The following is a 19,981-nucleotide window of genomic DNA, read 5'->3' as shown; positions in this document are numbered from 1 at the left end:
TACATAAACTAGAGATTAACATTAAGAAATATATAAACCAATAGACTTTGAAACTCAGCTTTTTTGTAAAGAAATTTAATATGGATTTCAAACATCCAAGAAAAAATTAGGGAACAGAGGTCTTGCCCTACGGTTTATCAAAACATACTATAGAATTATAGCAATCGGAAAAATGTGGCATTGTCAAATGGATCAAAACAGAGAGCCTGGAAATACACTCAATAAATGGAAACTTTGTATATGATAAAGTTGGCATTTGAAATGAACAGGCAAGAGATAGCTGATGATTCAGCAGGTGGTGTGGGGATATTGACTCTGTGTTTGAAAAAAAGTTCCTATCTCACATTACTTGCAGAAATGTTGGCTTAGTCAACGCTCATACCACCTGGAATACGTCCACTCTCGTCTGATCTTAGAAGTTAGGCAGAGTCAGGCCTGGTTAATGCTTGGACGGGAGAAATGTTGATTTAAAAGCCTAAATGTTTTTCTTTCTGGCTTACTTCACTCTGTATAATAGGTTCCAGTTTCATCCACCTCATTAGAACTGACTCAAATGTATTATTTTTAATGACTGAGTAATACTCCATTGTGTATATGTACCACAGCTTTCTTATCCATTCATCTGCTGATGGACATCTAGGTTGCTTCCATGTCCTGGCTATTATAAACAGTGCTGCGATGAACATTGGGGTACATGTGTCTCTTTCAATTCTGGTTTCCTCGGTGTGTATGCCCAGCAGTGGGATTGCTGGATCATAAGGCAGTTCTATTCCCAGTTTTTTAAGGAATCTCCACACTGTTTTCCATAGTGGCTGTACTAGTTTGCATTCCCACCAACAGTGTAAGAGGGTTCCCTTTTTTCCACACCCTCTCCAGCATTTATTGCTTGTGGACTTTTGGATTGCAGCCATTCTGACTGGTGTGAAATGGTACCTCATAGTGGTTTTGATTTGCATTTCTCTGATAATGAGTGATGTTGAGCATCTTTTCATGTGTTTGTTAGCCATCTGTATGTCTTCTTTGGAGAAATGTCTATTTAGTTCTTTGGCCCATTTTTTGATTGGGTCATTTATTTTTCTGGAGTTGAGTTGTAGGAGTTGCTTGTATATTTTTGAGATTAGTTGTTTGTCAGTTGCTTCATTTGCTATTATTTTCTCCCATTCTGAAGTCTGTCTTTTCACCTTGCTTATAGTTTCCTTTGTTGTGCAGAAGCTTTTAAGTTGAATTAGGTCCCATTTGTTTATTTTTGCTTTTATTTCCAATATTCTGGGAGGTGGGTCATAGAGGATCCTGCTGTGATGTATGTCGGAGAGTCTTTTGGACTCTGTGGGAGAGGGAGAGGGTGGGATGATTTGGGAGAATGGCATTGAAACATGTATAATATCATATATGAAACAAGTCGCCAGTCCAGGTTCGATACACGATACTGGATGCTTGGGGCAGGTGCACTGGGATGACCCAGAGGGATGGTATAGGGAGGGAGGAGGGAGGAGGGTTCAGGATGGGGAACACATGTATACCTGTGGTGGATTCATTTTGATATATGGCAAAACCAATACAATATTGTAAAGTTAAAAAATAAAATTAAATTTAAAAATAAATAAATAAATAAAAGCCTAAATGTTGTAAAAAAATAAAATGGTATATTAGAATACATCATTCCCTATCACCCAGGGCATTCCCATGAGTACTTGAGGTTAAGTTGTAAAATGTATTTGCCTATAGATCAACTCTGTCCTCAGCCATATTGACCCCACGATTTGTATCTGAGTGGGTGCTGTCAACTACACATGTAACACACTGATATTGGCACATCTTCCATTTGCTTACCTGGCCCCTTTGATAACCAGAGACTTGTACTTTGGAGATAGCTGGCTGGGCTTGGGGGTGCAAGACTTTGTTGTGGAAGGAAGCTAAGTTCCCTTGACTGCCCATCCATACCACCCAAGATGAGATAAATGGCCCTACAATGTATTCCCATGGCAACTCCTATTTCCTGTCCTGATTGTTATCGCTGTTGACTGTTCTGTGTCTCCTGCTGGACTATCAGTTTCAAAAGATCAGGAGTTCTGTCTGCTTTGGTCACCTCTGCATTTATTCCAGAGTTTGGTCCATCCAGATGCTCAACAATGCTGGAAAAATGTATAAACAAGCACACTGTTGCCTCTATGAATAGAAATAACAGAGGTTGGTAGGGGAAAAGGTAAAGACAGCTGTGTAATAGCAATGATAGCAGGCCTTAATGAACAATCTGGGCTAAATAGGAGATGTGTGTATCTGTGGTTTCTGAGAGGGTCCAGACAAATTAGAAGAAAGCATGGGAAGGCGCCAGCCCAGGTCAGGATGATGGCACGTGGAAAACAAGATAACATAATAACCACCCCTTTCAGAATCCTTACATCACACAGGCACTGTGTTAAACACTTTATGTGCAATATTCCATTTACTTCTCATAGCAACCTTAAGGGCTAGTTGATATTATTATCATAATTTTCCAAGTGAACAAACTGAGGTTCAGAAAGGGTAAATAACTTTTACAAGTTCACTAAGCTAGTAAGCGGCAGACTCAAAATCAAGCTTGTTTGACTCCTAACTGCTTCCCATAGACTGAACTGAGTCTAATGAAGGAATGCCATTTAGGAATAATAAGATTCTACATCCCCAGATCAACATCCTGGCTTTTCAGTCTTGTCCTACCCACTTCATTAAGACAGCCAGCAAGAACAATTCAAAGAAGAATAGCCCTAGCAAAGCAAACCCAGCCACTAGAGACCTTAGCCCTCCCAGAAGGTGGGAAGTGATTTCTACTGCTCTTGTCCCAGGACCCACCTGGTCAGTACTTCCACGTTGCAAAAGGATACCTTCTAGATAGATGCTGTTCTCCATCTCCCCAGTAGGCAGGCCTGCTTTTACACCCTCGTGTAATTTACATAAGAGCATGGAAGGCCTAAGCTCTGGACACCCACAAAGAGCTCACCTGGCCCAGATGAGATGCTTCATCAGCCTGTAGCCACCTGCTCATCTTTTGCACTGGACCACACTTGAGTCTTACCAATGGCAAACTAGTACTCACTATTAACCAACTGCATCGTTGCAATTGATGGTCTACATTTTTAATTTGCCATGACTAGTTGTCTCGGGGTTGCAAAGAGTTGGACATGATTGAGCGACTGAACTGAACTGAACTGAACTGAGCTGTCTCATTCTACAGCAAGTTAGTAGTATCAACCTGGGCAATAATTACTTGGCTTCAGTTAAAGGTATCTGGGTCTCCTAAGTGAATTATAGGAACTGGTGTCAGTATTCTTTAGTTTCTTTTCCGTATTAGCATATAGTTTAAAGTTTGCAAAAATTACCAAAGCTGAAAAAAATGGAGCAATTTCCTTTGTTTAAATTGTCCATTTCTACCAATACTTATGATGAATAATTTCCCAACACTTTTAATAAATGTTATGATTTGAATAATGATTCTAAGAGGTTCGAGTTCCTAATTGGAAAAAAGTGACAGAAAATCAATGAGCTGCGTGGGGGAATGAAAATAAACTACTTAAATTAGCTTTGTGTGCCCAATGGGTGTTTTAATCCTAAAAAACCAAAACTAACAAGAGTAATTTTAGGAGACAATAGTGCCTATGCAGGTGTTTCTGACTCACACAAATGATTTTATATAGGAATCAAACATACATGTGGTCAGTAAATCCCAAGAAGTGACCACCCTAGAAGGAAAATGAAATTGGTGAAATAGATGCGTTTTTTTCTGTGACCTACACTCACATAAGATGGCATTGACCTTCTTAATATAAAAAACAGTGATGTTAATTCCATCAGATGGGTTTTTGGCTCAGTCCATCTCTTACAGAAACATGTAGCTGAGTTCCCTCAAGGAAAAGCTGGTCACCACTCCATGGCCCCTCTTCAGTGGGCAGGTTCTTTAGCACGGAATCTGGAGGTCAGAAGGAGCAGGACCTCTCTCTTGTTCACTTAGAGAGCTAAAAAGCAGCTTCTTCTGGAAAAGGTTTGACAATCTCTGTCTAGAGTGTAAAGGGAAGGACTGGGAAAAGAGACCCCCGAGGAGCCTTCTCAGACAGATCAGTCTTGGTACTGGCAGACCTGGTGTTCCTGCTCTTCTCTTTATTGATTGTGCATTGCAGACACTGTGTACTTTAGAACCCTGCCTTGAGCAAGCCTATCAGAGCCATTTTTCTAAGAGCACTTGCTCACTCTTTGTCTTTGTGTCACATTTTGATAATTTTCACAATATTTCACATTTTTTTCATTGCTCTGTGTTTTCATTTGTTATGGTGTTGTGTAATCAGTGATAATGTTACCACTAGGACTCACTGGAGGTTCAGATGATGATGAGCATTTTTTTTCAGCCATGAACTGTTTTTAAATTAAGGTATGTACATTGTTTTTAGGGCTTCCCCGGTTACTCCATTGGTAAAGAATTTGCCTGCAATGCAAGAGACCCTGGTTCAATTCCTGGGTCAGGAAGATCCCCTAGAGAAGGAACAGGCTACCCACTCCAGGATTCTTGGGCTTCCCTGGTGGCTCAGTTGGTAAAGAATCCACCTGCAATGAGGGAGACCTGGGTTCAATCTCTGGGTTGGGAAGACCCCCTGCAGGAGGGAGTGGAAACCCACTCCAGTATCCTTGCCTAGGGAATCCCCAAGGACAGAGGAGCCTGAGGGGCTACGATCCATGGGGTTGCAAAGAATTGGATGTGACTGAGTGACTTTCACTTTCACATTGTTTTTAGACATGATGCTGTTGCACACCTAATAGACTCCAGTGTGATGTAAACAGAAATTTTATATGCACTGGTAATCTAAAAAAGTCTTGTGACTAGATTTATTTCAGTGGTTCGGAACCAAACCTGCAGTATCACTGAGACACAGACCTATTATGAGTTGAGGATCTAGAAGCTGGTTCCCTTAAACTCTTCATATTCTGCTTGTCTTGCCAAGTTCTTATGTACCCCACCCAATGTGGAGTTTCTTGTTTTTATATAAGACTGCTGGTGAAAAGTGAAAGTGTTAGTCACTCAGTTGTGTCTGACTCTTTGTGACCCCATGACTGTATCCTGTCAGGCTCCTCTGTCCATGAGATTCTCTAGGCAAGAATACTGGAGTGGGTGGGTAACCATTCCCTTCTCCAGAGATCTTCCTGGCTCAGAGATCAAACCTGAGTCTCCTGCATTACAGGCAGATTCTTTACCATCTGAACCACCAGGGAAGCCCATGAGACTGCTTAAGGACTGTCGTTAATGAAACCTCACGGGGACTAATTCATAGACAAGGGTACGCTCATTGAGTATCTGAGTCAATGCAGTTTAGACCACTTAAGACCTTCTGTTTATGAAGTCAAATAACCCTGAGTCAAATCCTGGCTCAAGGTACTGTGTGACTGCAGAAAAAATTATTCACCCTCCCTCAACCTCAGTCCGTTCATCTTTTAAGAGAAGGGACTATCAAGACTTTCTTTGTAATGCTATTGTGAGGATAAAATGAAATAATATGACTACTTCTTTGCATTTAAATTTCTAGCAGTCAGTTGATGAATTGTCATAGATGATGCAAAACTCAACTCACATAAATTAGTGGCAAAATGACCAACACATGTGACCCCAAAATCTTTTACTAAAAACTCAGCTTTCTCTGTACAGTATGTGACTTCAAGGAAAGGCTCCCTGACGAAGACACTCAGAGATACAGCTCAGTCATGTTTGTTTGGAGTTTGGGATGTACTTTGAAGAGTAGAATAGTTCAAGACTTTTAGATTACATAATGAAAGACATCTGACCATAAACTGGTGAAAGAAGATGGAGGGATTTCTGCAAAATATATCTTCGCACCCTAATTTACTATCAGTTATGTCATGAATATAGAGAATAGCTAACTTCTATGTAAATAAACAATAATATTAAAAGTTAATTAATTGTAATGGTACTAAATAGTTAAATCTGAACAAATTAAACTGGAAGTTATGTGGTTCACATAGTCTCCTCTTAGATATCAGACAATGTTGATAAGCACAAAATACCCATAAAAACGAAGGCTCTGAGGCCTGCCAGAGAGCGTCTCATAGACAGAACTCATTCATTCAAGTTACAGCAGTAGGTCAATTCAGTTTAGCATGATAGCTCATAACTGTCCAGGCTGTTGTATTTACTGAGCCATGCACTGCCCTTTCTTCAAGCATGCTTGAGAAAATTACTTGTAAGACTGTTTCTCTTCTGGGCACAATCAAGTGCTTTAGAATGAACTCCATAACTGCAGATTCAACATTGCATTAGGCTTGGTAATAATATCAAAAAATATTGCTTTAATAATGCCTTGAAGTTGCCTGGAATTCCGTTACATTCCTTCTCCTAGTAATTCAGCCAGATAACCTTTTTCTGTGAGTATGCTGTGAGCACAAAAGAGCAAGGTCTGATTTCAGGGATGAGAAAAACCTCAAGGCTATGGCAGGAGAACTAGAAATTACACTCTCTAAAGGAGTTGGCTCTTTGCAGGGAGACCACTGCCCTCACCCAGGACCTAGTATACCCTTCACAGGGATAAAACAGGGCTGTGTGATCAGGAGAGGCTTCCCAGTGGGTGGTTTTGTTCCTTTTCTAGGACCTTCCAGGTATTCCTCTCCATTGTCAAGTTTACACAAACCTTCAGGGAGGTTCTCTCCAGTGTGTTCTCCTTGCCAAGTGTGTCGAAGTGCTTTGAAAGCTATGAAGCACCATACAAATGTAAGGGCTGCACATACCGTGTGTGTGCCCAACATGATGCCAGGTGCTGCCGGGGGTATGAGAGAATCAAGCAATGTGGAAAACACAGAGATATTCATCCCCAGAGCCAATGTTTCCAGAAATGGAAATACCTGCCACTGGTGGTAGCTGGGATGGTTTTAGATGATATAGTGCAGGAATATTTTTTATTATAGTAGTATAATTTATATTTCAATAGGTATATATTTATTATAAAGTATATTAACATACCTGTGATATTATATAATAGGTATTATTGTGAAGGACAAGGCTAAGTAAAAGTTAGTTGATTCAGTTGAAGTATAGAAAAAATAATAGTATGGGGCCATGTAGACATGATAAGAGTTATGAAGATAGGAAATAGATTACTGAGATTTGGAGAATACTGAGGTGCAGAGGAAAGGATATGTTTGGCTTGCTCTACGTGAGGCAGAAAGTGAGAGGCAGTGCTAGGACTGTTTGCTCATGACTTCTAACCCCCAGGATCTTCCTGGTGTTTTGACTGTTGTGGGGACTTCTTCCCTTTCTACTGGTCATATTTCCACTTCAAGCATTTGTTCACCCTGAAGAAGGTATGAAGCTTTCTTATGTATATCAGTTGAAGAGCTTAATCTAGATTGTGAAGTGTTAAAATCTTCAACAGTGCATTTCAGACGTAGGTGGTCTTAAACATGTTATTATCGGTAGCTCGTAGTACAGGTGCTATGAACACTGAGCTCAGGTCGAGAATGGGACCTTTCCCTGGCCCTCGGCAGAGCCTCAGAAGCTGGACACTAGAGAGAAGCAGCAGCATCTAAGCCAACTCAGCCTGTGATGTGCCTCCTGGTCTACAGAGTAGGATCACCACCATTTCCAGTTCCCATCCACATAAAAAGCAAATGAGGGAGAATAAAAGTAGGAAAGCTTGGATAAACACTGAAAAAGAAGTCCCTGTCTACAAGAATGTAGTCTAATTCCTATCTACCACTCACTTGGCATTGTGCTTACATAATTTCTGAGCCTCAGACCTCTGTTTGGCTTCCCTGATGGCTCAGCCGTAAAGAATCCACCTGCAATGCGGGAAATGCAGGTTTGATCCCTGGGTGGGAAAGGTTCCCTGGAGGAGGGTATGGCAATGCGCTTCAGTATTCTTGCCTGGAGAATCCCATGGACAGAGGAGCCTGGAAGGCTATGACCCATTGGGTCACAAAAAGCTGGACACGACTGTAACGACTAAGCATGTATGCATGCAGACCACTATTAGTAAGCGTCCTTATGCTTGTTTTACAAATGAGGTAACAGAAATTTAAGGTAAATTAACTTGCCCAAATAGAAAAGTTGGGTCTCAGTTCCAGCCCTATCTGACTGCAAAGTAACAAGATCCATGTTTAATATGATTTTATTCATGGAAAAATAAGAGATATGAAATTATATTGAATAATACAAGAACATGAAATGTACTGTTAAATTAGATAGTAGAACCTTTTAGAGCTAAAGGAATTCCAAGCAGGACAAATCATTGTTTCATTCATTTATCTGTCTAAACTCATTTTGGATTCCTCACTATGTGCCAAGCACTTGGTATTAATTTGAAGTAGTGCTAAGCAAACTATAGTCATTTGGTGAAATCTGGCCCACTGCTTGTTTTTGTAAATAAAGTTTTATTGAAACGCAGCCACAGCTATTTGTCCATGAACATCCAGTGGCTGCTTTTGTGCTATAATAGCAGAGGTAAATATTTGAGACAGCGTCTTTTGGGCTTGAAACACCTGAAATATTTATTATCTTTAATGATTAAATTATCTTTAATAGCAAAAGGTTGCTGACCTTTGATCTAAGAGTTTTAGAAATTTTCATACAAGCAGTGCAACTTGATTAATAAAGGAAGATTAAAACTCTGAGTACAGGAGAGGAGGTCACAAACTCTGTATTTTAATGTGGCCCCACTGCTTCGTCTTTATTTCACCTACAGAAAATAGCTGTGCCTTTGACCTTCATTTTTCTAGTTTGTAAGATAGAGAATACCACCTGGTCAAATTGCCTTACTTGTTTCAGTGGGTGGAATGACACAGTGAGTGATAAATAACAATTAATAACTATATTTTGTTGCATATTTATTGACTAGGTATTTTTTTTCTAAGCAATTTACAGGCACTATCTTATGTAAGTGAAAGTGGCTCAGTTGTGTCTGACTCTTTGTGACCCCATGGACTATACAGTCTATGGAGTTCTCCAGGCCAGAATACTGGAGTGGGTAGCTTTTCCCTTCTCCAGAGAATATTCCCAACCCAGGGATTGAACCCAGGTCTCCTGCATTGCAGGTGGATTCTTTGCCAGCTGAGCCAACAGAGAAACCCAAGAATACTGAAGTGGGTAGCCTATCCCTTCTCCAGCAGATCTTCCCAACCCAGGAATCAAACTGGGGTACCCTGCATTGCAGGCAGACTCTTTATCAACTGAGCTACCCGGGAAGCTCTATGTAACTCAGTTAAAGTGTTGCTTGATACAAAGGAGTATACTTTGTATACATATTCCATGCTCTTATGTAAATAAAGTACACTATGTAAACATAGTATAGAAGCAGTTGATGTGCTTTTTCCTGTTGTCTTTCTGGGAGTCTAATCTTTGTTCTCATTGGCTCCAGTCTGGCATGTTCCTGGGGTGGAGAGACATTACTTTGCCAACAAAGGTTCGTCTGGTCAAGGCTATGGTTTTTCCAGTGGTCATGTATGGATGTGAGAGTTGGACTGTGAAGAAAGCTGAGCGCCGAAGAATTGATGCTTTTGAACTGTGGTGTTGGAGAAGATTCTTGAGAGTCCCTTGGACTGCAAGGAGATCTAACCAGTCCATTCTGAAGGAGATCAGCCCTGGGATTTCTTTGGAAGGAATGATGCTAAAGCTGAAACTCCAGTACTTTGGCCACCTCATGTGAAGAGTTGACTCATTGGAAGAGACTCTGATGCTGGCAGGGATTGGGGGCAGGAGGAGAAGGGGACGACAGAGGATGAGATGGCTGGATGGCATCACTGACTCGATGGACGTGAGTCTGAGTGAACTCCGGGAGTTGGTGATGGACAGGGAGGCCTGGCGTGCTGTGATTCATGGGGTCGCAAAGAGTCAGACACGATTGAGTGACTGATCTGATCTGAGGGAAAAGATCAGAGACAAACAAGAAGATAATCCTTAGGTTATGAGATACAAAGGCAGATTGCACAGCAAGGCAAGTTGCAGGTTGGATAATTTCCTTGCAATAATATTTAAATTTTTGTGGCTTCTTTTGGACTACTGGAGAGGGAAGTAAGCATGGAGGATCCAGTTTATAACCATGTCACACACTGGGGAGCAAATATAACCTGATGCTCAGGTGACTAGGCTGCCTCTAGGGAAGGAGGATGTAAGGATAGTAAAAGGCCAATAGCCTGTCCCTTTCCTTGCCAGCAAATTGTAGGAAGAAGTGAGCTAAGACAAAAAAAGAGCAACTGGAACAGGATGTTGTAAATTTCCTCACTCTGGGCTTCAGGGAGGGAAGGAGGCAGTTATGTCACATAAGTAAGGCCTTAACTGAAGGAAGGGGGTTCTCGTTCAGGCCACTGAGGCACTTAGACAAGGATATCTTGGATGGCCCCAGAATTCATCTGGGTGTGTTGTAACCAGTGCCCCAAACCTTGAGTTTCATGATCTCCTGATATCCTGTAAAACTCACATCTAGGTGTCTAGCGTGCAGGGCACCTGCATCCCTACTTAGGGAAGGAGCCTCTGAGGGCCTGGCATTTTCAGAAATAGAGAATGAACTGAAGAGATGGTTTAATTTTTAGATTCAGTAGCAAGATTGCATATTGAGTTTCCCTCTTCAACCCCCCCAGCCCTGCCACTATTCCCACTAATGGTGATGGAGGAGTGGGGAGATCAGATTAATTTTTGTCTACATTATTTACATTTGTATATATTAAAATTGTATGTGTATTATAAACATTACAATTACATATATTACTATATATATATATATATATATATATATATTCTGTACAAACAAGTTGTATCACCAGCTAGAAGTTACGACCCTTTTATATTAGCATCCTCTGCACCTTCACTCATCTGTCTGGTTCCAGAGCCAAGATGTCATTGAAAACTTTAGACTTACACACACTTAGAGAGGGCTGTTTCTAACATCATTGTGACTGTAATTGTAATTGTTAGGATACAGGTTATTGTGCTAAAATTCAAACAGCAGACATTACCACTGAGGCTGGAACCAGTATCTCAGAAGATACCAGATGTATGCCAAGGTGAAGCAGTGTTCTAGAAATCAGTTCATAAAAGCAGCAACGGGCTACTAATGTAGAAGACCCAAACCACAGGCCACTCTGGGGGTCACAGGGCAAGGAAGGGAACTGTCCTTCATGGACATGCATTTTTACCCTTTGGTGTTCTCAGTTTCACCTTAAAGAAAAAGGTACAAAGTGGAGTTGGAATTGGAAGGACTCTAGACCAGGAGGAGAGCTTGCATGGAGGCGTTTCTCTCCTGGCTCTGCAGTCTGAGACCAGTTGCTCAGAACTGGTGGTGAGGGAAGAGGAGGTGGCGTTGGCCCGCAGATGGGGAGGGGAAAGCGCGAGGGCTGGAGAGGTGAGGTCTCTGACTCACGGTCATGGAGAAGTGGTGAGGAGGAACGGAGCTTTTCTTCCTGTGGAAAAGTCTAAGGTACCTTTGGAAACCCTAGCTGTGGTCTAACTAGCTGGAAAACCCTCCCCATGCCAGAAAGAGAAGGAAGGCTGTGTCCTTGGACACCATCTGCTGAGCACGTCCTGGCACCTGCCGGCTGCCCAACTCTGAGCAATTTGAAAGTTGTGAGCAATTTGAAAGTTGTGTGTTTTAAGCTCAAACTTCAGTTCTGACTCTGTGTTCCTACCAGGAAGTTGTTTCTCTCCTTCCTGGAGAGGTCTGAGAGCTCTCTGAACATTTCAGTAAGGAGGAGAAGCTGTCAAGACAGTTCATCTGGAGCTTCCAGATGGGAGGAAAAATATATTTTTTTTAAGTAGGCAGAGTTGTGAAGTGTATATAATGAGGCCTGACTTTGGCACCTGGACACAGAGCCTTCATTCCAAATTTCTTCTAGCAGGTAGACAGATTTCCAAGTTATAAACTACAGGACTAACTGAAACGTAGCTGAGTCTGGGGTGGAAGCCAGCCATGCCTGGTGACTCCACCTACAGAGCAAGTGAGGAGAAGAACCGATCACCAGTGGGATTTAGGCTGAGGATAGTCAGGCAGCGTTTGTTCCACAAACATTCGTTTGTATGCCTTGGTCTCGGTGAGATTCTTAAAAAGAAAAAGATGGATTTGGATAGATTTTCACTGTACTGTCTACATTTTCTATAATGAGCATATATTTCTTTGCTTCTCATAAAAAATCTTTAACAAATAGAAGTAAAAATCTTGGATCTTATTTTATTTTATTTTATTTATTTATTTTTTTTACCTCTGCCCAGATTTTTCACTTGTTCTTATCATTTCACCCCATTTCTTTATTATTTGTCTGGTCCCCACCCAAAAAGTTTTTTTCTAAACTCTTGGAAGGCCTGCTGCAGATATCATGGTTTTTATTCCCATGAAGTATCCCACATACTTCAGTACATATTTCTGAATTTCCTAAGAATAGGGATATTCGGTTAATAACTGTAATAGTACAGTTGTCGACTTCAGTAATTTAACATGGATAAAATACTTTTATTAAATCTACTGTCTGTATTCTAATACTGTTAACTGACCCTCAGTGTCCTTTTTAGCACTTTTTCCTTCTCGTACAAGATCTAGTCCAGGATCAGATATTGCATTTCATTGTCATGTTGATAAAGTCTCTTTTAATCTGGAACACTTTTACAGCCTTTCTTTGTTTTTTATGATATTGTCATTGTTAAAGAATACTGCCCCTACTTTGTTGTTTTTTTTTTTTTTTGACAGCTTTAATTTTTCAGCACTTTATTTTTTTTTTTTTTTTGATAAATTTAACGCCTTTTATTGCCATACCTCATTTTACTGTGCTTTGCTTTAGTGAGCTTTATAGATACATGTTTTTTTTTTTTTTCTTTTTTTTTTCCTTGTTAATTTTCTGTTTAGTTGATCTATCCATAAGTGTGAGTGGGGTATTAAAGTCTCCCACTATTATTGTGTTATTGTTAATTTCTCCTTTCATACTTGTTAGGATTTGTCTTACATACTGCGGTGCTCCCATGTTGGGTGCATATATATTTATAATTGTTATATCTTCTTCTTGGATTGATCCTTTGATCATTATGTAGTGACCTTCTTTGTCTCTTTTCACAGCCTTTGTTTTAAAGTCTAATTTATCTGATACGAGTATTGTGACTCATGCTTTCTTTTGGTCCCAATTTGCATGGAAAATCTTTTTCCAGCCCTTCACTTTCAGTCTGTATGTGTCCCCTGTTTTGAGGTGGGTCTCTTGTAGACAACATATGTAGGGGTCTTGTTTTTGTATCCATTCAGCCAGTCTTTGTCTTTTGGTTGGGGCATTCAACCCATTTACGTTTAAGGTAATTACTAATAAGTATGATCCCGTTGCCATTTACTTTATTGTTTTGGGTTCGAGTTTATACACCATTTTTGTGTTTCCTGTCTAGAGAATATCCTTTAGTATTTGTTGGAGAGCTGGTTTGGTGGTGCAGAATTCTCTCAGCTTTTGCTTGTCTGAAAAGCTTTTGATTTCTCCTTCATACTTGAATGAGATCCTTGCTGGGTACAATAATCTGGGCTGTAGGTTATTTTCTTTCATCATTTTAAGTATGTCTTGCCATTCCCTCCTGGCTTGAAGAGTTTCTATTGAAAGATCAGCTGTTATCCTTATGGGAATTCCCTTGTGTGTTATTTGTTAAAATCTTGGATCTTAATAGCTAACTACAGCCCTTGCCTTTAAACTGTGGTGAGGAATGGGGAGAGGTGAGGGAACAATGATGCTTAATTTATAAACTAAATTCTATAATTTAAAAAAAATGGAGATGAAACCAAAGACTCCCTTCATTCTTTGATCATCTTCTATTTTTCTTCTTTAGTCTTACTCCTTTCCTTCCTTGTTCCCTTATCAGCCTGAACCAGCATACAGATAGGACTCTCAGGGAAGCCTGTTCATGGTGGGAAAGAAGAAGCCAATTTTTTCTGGGTTCTCATCAGTGCCATGCTCCTCCAACACTGTGTTTGTGTGAGACTGTTTATTACATTATTGTTTATGGTGCTTTTAAATTGGAAATAGCCTTTATTTCCATCATTAGAAGAGTTGTTAAAGAGTTTAAGGTACTCTATACAATGAAATACCATGTAGACTAGAGCAAGTCTCTATGTGTTTTTATTATTTTAAAAAATTTTAAGTAGTTTGTAAAATAGCAAATGGGAAATTAAAAAAAAACACAAGTCATTCAATTTGCCACCACTCAAAAATACCCAACAAGAAAAAGACAGGCTGCTGCTGCTGCTGCTAAGTCGCTTCAGTTGTGTCTGACTCTGTGCGACCTCATAGACAGCAGCCCACCAGGCTCCCTCGTCCCTGGGATTCTCCAGGCAAGAACACTGGAGTGGGTTGCCATTTCCTTCTCCAATGCATGAAAGTGAAAAGTGAAAGTGAAGTCGCTCAGTCGTTCCCGACTCTTATCGACCCCATGGACTACAGCCTACCAGGCTCCTCCGTCCATGGGATTCTCCAGGCAAGAGTACTGGAGCGGGGTGCCATCGCCTTCTCTGAAAAGACAGGCATCCAAATACAAATATGGATGCTTTAAAAAGATTTTCCAAAAGAGAATATCAACATGGCTACCAAACATAAAAAAAAGTCCAGCATTTTAGTTAATAGTCAGGGAAATGAAAAAAAAATAGGGAAATGAAACTTAGAACCACAGTGCGATACCTCTATAAGCCAATTAGATGGACTACAATGTAAATGCTTGATAATATAAATTATTAGAGAGGATATGGAACAACTGGAACTCTTATACACTAGTGTTGAGGATGTAAATTAGTACAACTGCATCAGAAAAACAGTGGCATTCTGTACCCAAGTTTAAGAAATACATATTCTTATGATTCAGAAATTCCATTCTTAGGAATATATCCTAAAGAAATTCATGCATAAATATAACAGGATATATATATATATATATATGATAATTTTATAAGAGCTTATGTGAAAGAGCTAGAAATAGGCAGCGACTCAAATAACCATCAATGGTAGGGTCAATAAATAAGTTGTAATGGGTTTACACTATAGAATACTATACTGAAAGAAAATGAACTAATCATAGCCCTGGGAAATGATTTGGATTAGTCTTAACATACATACTATTAAGGAAAAAGCAAGAAAAATAACAATACCTATAATATGAGTCCATTTATGTAAAGTTCAAAAAGTAGGCCAGATTAGATGATATTGTCTAGACTTGCTAGCATAGAAAGTTAATTCATAAAATAAATCAAGGAAATAATCATAGTAGTTAAAATTGGCATAGGGAGTGAGTTAAAGTTGATGAGCAATAAGAAGTCTGTGAGTCTGTGATTGCTATAGACACAGTGGGGGCCTCTGGTATTTGGGGTGCTGGTCATCTGCTGGTTTTCTCCTGGCAGTGGTTACTCAGGGGTTCATTTTTAGAACTGACATATGTAAAATGTGATCATATTCTGTCCTAATATTTCTCTGTGTATCTTTTATCTTTATATGTGTGTGTGTGTGTAAAGATACTGAGCTTTTCATGTGCTTATTGGTCATCCATATGCCTTCTTTTATGAACTGTATGTTCAACTATTTTGTTGATGTTAAAATTGTTTTATTTAATTTATATGACTGAATGGTAAAGGAAGATATTTTATATATTTAGCATACTAGTTCCTTGTCAAATGTATAGTCATATGTATATATGTTTTCTGCTCATCTGTGGCTGTCATTCTCATTTAAAAATTTTGACTTTAGAGTTGAAAAAGTCTTTAAATTTGATAAAGTTCAATTGACCAGCTTTTCTTCATTGTCTTTTGTCTCTTTTAAAAGAAAATCTTTGTTTATCCCATGTTTGTGTGAAGGTTTCATCCTATGATTTCTCTTGAAAATATTATGATTTTAACTTTTATGATTAAGTCTATGATCCAGTTTGAGTAATTTTTATGTCTGGTGTATGCTAATGACAAAGTTTCATTTTTCCCATACTAAAACCCAGTTGTTCTAGCAGTGTATGATTTCAAATTTTTATTATATATTGTTTTTAAAATTTCACTTTCCATTTGTTCATTATCTGTTTTTAGAAACAGTTGATATTTGTGTCTTGACTTTGTATTCAACAACCTTGCTGTACCAGTCAGGATCCAGTCAGGAAATAGAAACTATAGCAGTAATTTAAACAATTTTAATAAAATGTTTATTTATGTTATAAAATATTGTAGTAACAAGGTTAGCTACCAAAAAGAGTTTCATTTACTTCATATTGTATTGCCTTGTTTTTAAGATAAACTATAATTTCTTCTGCAGGTCAAATCTACTGTAAAATCTAATACTACATTTTTATTTCAGATATTGTACTTGTATCTCTAAAAGTTCATTTGCTTTTTTATATGTTTGATTTCTCTTCTCATTATAGTTATTTTTCTATAAATATGAGTATATTGCTATAACAACTGTTTCAACTTTTAACTCATCCTTGCCTGAGAGTTCCATAATTTCTGTTATCTCTGTGTCTGTTTCTATCAGCTTAATTTTCTCCTAAGCTAATGGGATTGTGCTCCATTACTCTTGCCTGGAAAATCCCATGGATGGAGGAGCCTGCTAGGCTACAGTCCATGGGGCCGCTAAGAGTCGGACACGACTGAATGACTTCCCTTTCACTTTTCGCTTTCATGCATTGGAGAAGGAAATGGCAACCCACTCCAGTGTTCTTGCCTGGAGAATCCCAGGGACAGGAGAGCCTGGTGGGCTTCCATCTATGGGGTCGCACAGAGTCGGACACGACTGACGAGACTTAGCAGCAGCAGCAGCAGCAATGGGATTGTGGATCCCATTCTTTTGATTTTTATCCTAGTAATTTTTGGTTGGATGCTGCACATTTTTAATATGTTATCTAGTTGAATGTCTTAATTGTATTGTCTTCCTGTAAAGAACTTTGAAATTTGCATTGAAAGACATATATTTTTCTATTACTTTGAGGTCACTAAGTCCTCATTTTAGGATTTGTGAGGATTAATGTACAGTAGACTAGACATAGATCAGCCCTATTACTAAATCATGACTCCTCTGGGTGTCCACAAAATTGTCCAGATGTTCACTGTGGACACCTTGTTCCAGCTCACTGAAGCTAGAATAACTCTCAGTCCTATGGGAGGTCTGACAATTGTTCTGCCTTCACAGTTTAGTCAATCGTTGCTCTGTCTTGTGGAGTTTCACTCTATTTATGCGCAACTTTGTACTTACCAAAGACTCAAGGTAACCTTTATGCAGATTTCTAGAGCCCTTTTATTGTGTACCTTAATTCTTTCTGAAGCTCCACCCATGGTTTCCAGGCATTTCATCTTCCTGAATATCGGACTTGTATTTTTTTAGTTGTAATTAAAAAAATATTTGTTTATTTATTTATTTTATTTTTGGCTGTGCTGGGTTTTCACTGCTGCTCTGGCTTTTCTCAGTTGCAGCAATAGGGGCTTCTCTAGTCTTGGTGCTTGAGCTTCTCATCGTGGTGGCTTCTCTTGCTGCGGAGCACGGCCTCTACGGTGCATGGGGTCAGTAGTTCCGTGCTCCCTGGCTCTGGGCAGGGGCTCAATAGTTGTAGCACACAGGCTTAGTTGCACCGCAGCATGTAGGATTTTCTCACATCAGGGATTGAACCCATGTCTCCTGCATTAGCAAGCAGATTCTTTACCACTGAGCCACCAGGGAAGCCCTGATGTACATTTTAATAAGGGCGTCAACCTATAATTGCTTATCCTTTCTCTACTGTTGGTCTCTACTCTTGGTCTGCCCGAAATTGCTTCAGGCAGAAAACCGTAACAATTGTAGAGATCACCTTATTTATTTCCCCCTCTCAGGGATCCCAATCTGCGTTTCCTGTTTTGCAGAGTCTGCAAATGATTATTTCATATATATTGTCCCGTTTTCCAGCTGATTATCATGAGAAACTAAATGTATATAAACTGCTACTTTTTGGCCTGTACTGCTACTGCTAAGTCACTTCAGTCGTGTCCGACTCTGTGCGACCCCATAGACGGCAGCTCACCAGGCTCTGCTGTCCCTGGGATTCTCCAGGCAAGAACACTGGAGTGGGTAGCCATTTCCTTCTCCATTTTGGCCTATATATACATAGAATTCTTTCTATACGTTTGAAGCATTTTCAGGATATCTCCATATATTTTTCCTGAGTTATGATGTGTCTTTTTTTGATATAGATTTGCAATCTTTATCTTAAGAAAATATTCTTGCTCATTAGAGCTTGTTCTCTTGGACATCCCTATGTTCACTTCATCATTATTTATAATAGTCAAGTTGTGAAAATAACCTAAGTATCCATCAACAGGTGAGTGAATAAAAAAAGATGTGGCACACACACACACACACACACCAGAATACCACTCAGCTATACAAAGAATGAAATCCTGCCATTTATGACAACACCTTGAAGACATTATGCTAAATGACATAAGTCAGATGAGGGAAAACAAATACCATATGATTTTACTGATATGTTGAATCTAAAAGACAAAACAAATAACAAAGAAAATAAAACAAGAACAAACAAAATAAAACCAAAAGAAAACTTACAGATACAAAGAGTAGACAGTGGTTACCAGAAGGCAGTGGATGAAATGGGTAGCAAGGGTCAGTTGTATGGTGATGGATGATAAATAGACTTGTGGGGATAATTTTGTAGTGTATACAGATGTTGAATTATAATGTGTTGTATAGAAAAATGCAAAAAAAAAAGCACCAACCAAGTATTTGTTTATAAATAAGAACATGTGGTGATGAATGGGGAGGGTAAACTCCAGCTGCCATTATTCAGGTTTCACCACTGTTTCCTCTGCTGAATGATGTATCCTTTTGGGTTTCAGTGATTTTAGCAATACTGTGACTCAAAGGGAATCCTTGAAAGTTGCAAAATCCTCTGTTTGTAATCCAGTGGCTAATGCTGTCTTTCCTCAACTCCAGTAGGCTCTCTTAGCAATAAGTAGAAACGCCACAAAATTCACTGTTTAAATTATCATTCACTCTGTAGTGAAAGGAGGCTTTCTATCTACAATTGCACTAGGGTTGTAGGCATGCCTTGGAGAAGGCAATGGCACCCCACTCCAGTACTCTTGCCTGGAAAAATCCCATGGATGGAGGAGCCTGTTAGGCTGCAGTCCATGGGGTCGCTAAGAGTCAGACATGACTGAGCGATTCATTTTCACTTTTCCCTTTCATGCATTGGAGAAGGAAATGGCAACCCACTCCAGTGTTCTTGCCTGGAGAATCCCAGGGACGGGGGAGCCTGGTGGCTGCCGTCTATGGGGTCGCACAGAGTCGGACGCGACTGAAGCAACTGAGCAGCAGCAGCAGGCATGAAGTGGGCCCCCGGGTGATCAAGCCACCTTGTTTATATAGACAGGTGTTGTTAACAATAAAAGATGATGGGAACCTGCTTAAGCTCTACCTGCGTAGCTTTCCAGCTATGGAGAATGGAACAGTGCAGGACAGCCCCCCTTCTCCTTCGGTCTGCTTATGTCCCTAGTTCTCATTGTTTCTATGAATTCTTATACTGACTTTTCAGACCTGAGTCACCAGCATGTCGACAGAATTCCATAATTCCTAGGGAGGTTATATGTAGCCATCGTGATTTTTCACATTTTGGGCCACATTGCAAAGCACATGGCTGAGTTCATGGTTTGTGGTTCACAACGTATAGTTTGGAGTTTTGTGTATTTACTTCTATCATTACTATTGAGGTATACTTTCCTTCCATTTTAATTTTTTTAATGTCTTTGATAGGCTTAGTGGGAAAGAATAGAATTAAAATGTCTTACTCTATTATCTTTAACTGAAAGACTATTGTTTTGGAGATATGACCTTGATATAGAGTCAAATACATGGAAACAGATTATAGTAATTAGTTATAGTATATATCCCTTTGTGTTCTAAAAATACACTTTATATTCATAACATATCACTAGGAGTATTCATCCTAGTCGTAACTGAAGTTATGGGCTGAGTAGAATGTATGTAATGTATGTGA

At 39.5% G+C, this 19,981-nt stretch overlaps 1 long non-coding RNA gene across 2 annotated transcripts in view; it reads left to right on the top strand.

Annotated features, from left to right (window-relative positions):
• Nucleotides 1-19,981, top strand: part of LOC132343506 (uncharacterized) — a 463,422-nt gene that overhangs the window by 341,779 nt on the left and 101,662 nt on the right. The gene's annotated exons all lie outside the window — the stretch shown is intronic.

Source organism: Bos taurus, chromosome 22, assembly GCF_002263795.3.
Source record: "Bos taurus isolate L1 Dominette 01449 registration number 42190680 breed Hereford chromosome 22, ARS-UCD2.0, whole genome shotgun sequence".
Taxonomy (NCBI): domain Eukaryota; kingdom Metazoa; phylum Chordata; class Mammalia; order Artiodactyla; family Bovidae; genus Bos; species Bos taurus.
The sequence above is the reverse complement of the archived record's forward strand: the minus strand, read 5'-3'. Positions and strand labels throughout refer to the sequence as shown.